The sequence below is a fragment of the Crocuta crocuta genome, unplaced genomic scaffold, assembly GCF_008692635.1.
Source record: "Crocuta crocuta isolate KB4526 unplaced genomic scaffold, BGI_CrCroc_1.0 scaffold9945, whole genome shotgun sequence".
NCBI classification, from domain to species: Eukaryota; Metazoa; Chordata; class Mammalia; order Carnivora; family Hyaenidae; genus Crocuta; species Crocuta crocuta.
In genome coordinates, this window is record NW_027530494.1 from 1 (window position 1) to 4559 (window position 4559).

Here is a 4559-nt window from a genome sequence, read left to right on the forward strand (position 1 = left end):
ACCAGTATGTTTTCTGGAGTAAAGGTCGGAGGAGGGCAGTCTTGCTTAGTTCCTGCTCTCGCACCTTCTGTACTCTAGCCGGCTAGCCCCTCCCTGCTAGCTCTCCAAGGGTTAGGACTCAAAAAAAATTTTTTTTTAAGAAAACAAACAAGAAAACCCAATGTGACTTATCCACTAGCTGGTAAGGGTGAAGAGCCCCTGCTTCCAACTACACATTCTGTGCCTGAGCTGGAGTGCGTGGGAAGAGAGGCCTTAGCCGGACAGCGGAGGTGGGCCAGCGACCCAAGTGTTCTGGTAACCCCCACAGACCTTCCGGAGGGGCCAGAAAGACACCCTAGTCCACGGGCAGGGGGTCAGGAGCATTGTGAGTAACTGACGCTTGGTGAGCCAGGGGAGAAGGCGCCAGAAGAAACTACTAATTGACTTCATGGTCTAAGCCGCCTGAAGACAGGTTTCGAGTTTCCAGAGACTGACTGTACCCAGGAAATGAGAGACGCCCCGCTCGCCCTTCTCTGCCTGAACGGCGCCTTGTGCAAGCACTGCCTATACCACGAGGGACTCTGGCTCCCGCTTCTCTCGCCTGTGGCCCTGGTCGCCTGCATAGACATCTTTAACTGTGTACATTTCAACTCCTTACCACATGGCTAGAATTGGTTATGAACTTACACATTTTAATATGAGAAAAATAAGTATTTCGCAAGCAATGCTGAGAAGCCAGTATGAGAAAATAAACTTTATTGGCGGCCAGAGGCAGGACGGGGCTCACTCGGTGACCGTGTCATGCCCTGTCTCGTTCTCGTAGGTCAGCTCGTCAGCAGTGGAATATGTGGCCTGAGCCTTCTCTGTTGCGGCTTCACTGGACTCCCTGGGAAAAGAAGAAGAATGCCAAGGCTTTGACTCTTGAAAGGAACAATTCAACCCTTCATAACTTCCTCATTTCAGACAAAATCTTCCCCCATCATGCACCCTGGTTCCTTGTTGAAAATCTCATCCTCATCAGAAGAATCCTTGTCATGTAGCTTCCGTGCCATGTTTTTCTTGCGTGTGGCGTTGAGAGGTCTGTACATGTCCCTGAGCCACAGTGGCCGCCTTATCCAGAAAAAGCCCTCCTAGGAAACGGGAAGGACAACGTCAGTTCTGTTTCCCCTGCCTCTCCAGCCATGGGACCTTATCCTCCTCGGGTTTACCTGATTGTCACTTTCTGTGGAGCATCTCCGACCCAGCAGAGATTGGAAGAAGCCCCTTGGAGGAAACACACAGGCAGACTGTTAGTGATTCGTGCCGTCTTCCACGCCTCTCACAACGTGTATCTCCGGTCTTATTAGCAAGCAAAACCAACACAGACCTGGGATCTCAAACATAATTCTGTATATGCTGGGCTTTCAGAATTTTCCTGTGTCTGTCCATAATGGCCCCACGGTGTCTCTGGGAGACCTTTGTATGTGGCTTGGCATGGAGTATAAACAGGGTTTCACCCTACTCACCTTCTGGGCCCTTGGCCAAGTGCCCTGGTGCGGTCAACAGACTGGGTGACCACATGGCAGAAGCACCTAACTCTCTCCAGAAGCATTTTACACGGGTCCCCGTCGGACTTAGCCTCACAGGCATCATTTGCTGGGGGGTGGGGAAGTGCTTCCATTTTCCTAGCTGCTTTATCTTACAAGTTGAATCGCACCAAGTGAATGCTTGAGTCCAACCAGCAAAGTTATCTAGCTCACTGACTTTCACACGTCAGGCGGATGAGTGAGTCGTGAAACCACCTTAAAACTCATGACTAGCACTAAAACACAAAATATTCTTTTTGAATACAAACAGAATAGGGGGTTCCTGGGTGGCTCAGTCAGATGAGCGGCCAACTCGTGATTTTGCCTCAAGAGATGATCTCACGGATCATGAGATTAAGCCCCGTGTCTGGCTCTGCACTGGCAACTGCAGAACCTGCTGGAATTCTCTCCCCACCCCACCCCCGCCCCCTCCCCACCTCTGGNCCCTCCCTGTTCCTTCTCCAGAGCCTCCGAGAAGGTCTCTGGCCAGGCCGGATGCCCACCGCCAGCAGGAACAGGTACGAACAACATTTCCGCCCTCGCCCCCCCACCCCATGCTCTTTCTTTAAAGGTCTAGATTCTCTGTGCCAGCCCCATTCTAACTCAGGTTTGGCTGGGAAGCTAATTTTGCTGGATCCAGGCAAAGCGTTACACCAAATATTCTTTCCGCTTTTGGTGATTTCCTGGCTGTAAAACATGAGGATTGAAATAGATGAGTTTGAAAATCTATGTCTAAATTCTACTTTAATGATTGCCAGACTAATATTTACCTTGAGTTTCCTTCTTTACTTTCCTCTACTGCTGCTCTATGAGAATAAATCTGTTTTGGAAGAAAACACGATCACAGTTACCCATTGCAATGACCACATTCCTTTGCACTTTACGTCTTACCTGCCCAGTGAGATGATAACTTTTTTGAGGACGGGAATTGCTGTTTAATAGGATTTGGACTCTTCCACAGCACCTAACTTGTGCGCAGCTGGAAATACATTTGATTGACCATTTTAGATAACATTCAACAGATAGTTCCTAATAAAAATTCTTAGGAGGAGGAAAAGTGTCTACCAGAAACCAAAACCAGAGCACTATTTTAAAGTCCAGGACAAGGGTAGGATGTCTGTTATCACTGCTGCTTTTCATCGCTATTGAGGGGGTCCTAACTGATGCACTGGGGAAAAAATGAAGTCTTAGAAAGGAAGAGACACGACATATTGGCATTTGAAATTATGGAAAAACCAGAAGGCCCAAGAGAATCCACTAAAATTTTATTGGAAGTAATATAAGAATTCAGTAAGATGGCTAGATACGAAATCAAGAGATCAACATGTAAACCTCAATGGCTTTCCTATGTTCCACAAATACTAGTGAAAAAAACTGAAGAAAGATCCCATTTACAATTATCAGTAAAAAAGGCATAAAGTACCTGGGAATAAACTTAGCAAAGAATGGGTAAGACCTATGAGATGAAAACATTAAAACTCTTCTGAAGGACATTAAGAAGAAACAAATACATGCTGCTAAAATACTGTAAAGATGTCAACTCCCCTCAAATTAACCTACAAATTCAATGCAATCCTATTCAAATCTCAAGATAGTCCTTTAAACAAAAACTGGCCAGCTGACATTTGGTAGAATGTGCAAGCCTGGCTACGAAATGTATGAAAAAGGAGATCACAGAGCAGACATTCAAATGTGTTCTTATAAAGGAACTTAAGTACGTAGTGTAATATGGGTACAGGAAAAGAACACCAGACTGAGAGAATAGAGTCCAGATAAAAATCGTATTTTAGATCAGTGAAGACAGAATGAACCATTCAAGAAACGGCTTCAAAGTAATTGGATCTTTAGGTAAGCGGAAGAAGTTAGATCCCCCACCTCGACTGTCCCAAAACACCAACCGGGTTCCATACAGATTCGAAAAATAATAATAAATCACAACGAATATTATAAGAGTACAGACGAAAACTTCAGAGACTACTGTTGTACCATGAGGAGAAAAGGCTGACGAGACCCACGGCCCGAAGCCACGAGGAGAGGCCGGCAGACACGGCGACGGACGGTGGACGGCCTCCCCTCTGTCGCAGTCCTGCCCCCCGGTCCCCTGTGTTTGTCCTCTTCCTGTTGATTCATAAAACTCTCTTCCGATGAAATACATTAATCCTTTCATGGGCTTTCGCTGAATTTCAGTGTTTCGAGTATTTGCTAGTGTTTTCATCGTGAAGGAGACAGAACAGTGGGAGAGGAGCCCGGGCTGGCTGCAGGCACAACTGGGGCCGGCTGTGCGTTTTGCCACAGGCGCCGTAAGCGGATCCCCTTCTATGTATGGACGAAGGATGGTAATGCTGTCCTCACAGAACTGTGGGGGCAGATCAGCGGTGGAAAATTCTTTTCCCTATGCTTGGCATAAACCAGTCGAGATGACCAAATCTATCAAAGGTTTCTGCCTATGGTATCAGGTCCCAAAGCTTTTTCTCACCACAAGATTATAAAAATATTGCTTCCGTTTTCTTCTAATACTTTTATGGGTTCTTTTTCCTCTTTTTTTACATTTACCGAAATAGGGTTTTTTTTAAGGTGAGAAATAGGGATCTGCCGTTACTTTCCTCCCAAATAACTAACTACACAGCTGTTCTATTGCCATTGATTTTCTTCCACTGATTTGAATACTAAAAGGTAACATTTCAATGTTTGTTTATTTTTGAGAGCAACAAAGACAGAGTGAGAGCAAGAGAGGGGCAGAGAGAGGGAGCCACAGAATCCAAAGCAGGCTCCAGGCTCTGAGCTGTCAGCAGAGAGCCCAACGTGGGGCTCAAACAAACGAACCCTGAGATTATGACCTGAGCTGAAGTCGGACATTTCACTGACTGAGCCACCCAGGCGCCTCTAAAAGGTAACATTTCAAAAGTCCTAGTGACCCATGGGTCTGTCTATTGCCGGACTCTGTATGCTACCTCACATAAATATTAGGCGGCATTAGTCCTCCTTGTGAAATCGACATAAGGCCTTATCTCTCTT

General features: G+C 46.2%; 1 long non-coding RNA gene across 3 annotated transcripts; it reads right to left on the reverse strand.

Annotated features, from left to right (window-relative positions):
• Window positions 1-718: 718 nt before the first annotated feature.
• On the reverse strand, window positions 719-4119 carry LOC144233646 (uncharacterized). 3 transcript variants are annotated; one of them, XR_013335723.1, is made up of 3 exons: window positions 2315-4119; window positions 1188-1242; window positions 719-1109 (listed from the first exon to the last, which is right to left on the reverse strand). It is a non-coding gene; the product is annotated as an uncharacterized LOC144233646 (long non-coding RNA). The 3 variants fall into 3 exon arrangements; XR_013335722.1 differs by lacking the exon at window positions 2315-4119 and having other exon boundaries at window positions 719-865; window positions 967-1109; window positions 1188-1968; XR_013335721.1 differs by lacking the exon at window positions 2315-4119 and having other exon boundaries at window positions 1188-1981.
• Between the last annotated feature and the right edge of the window lie 440 nt (window positions 4120-4559).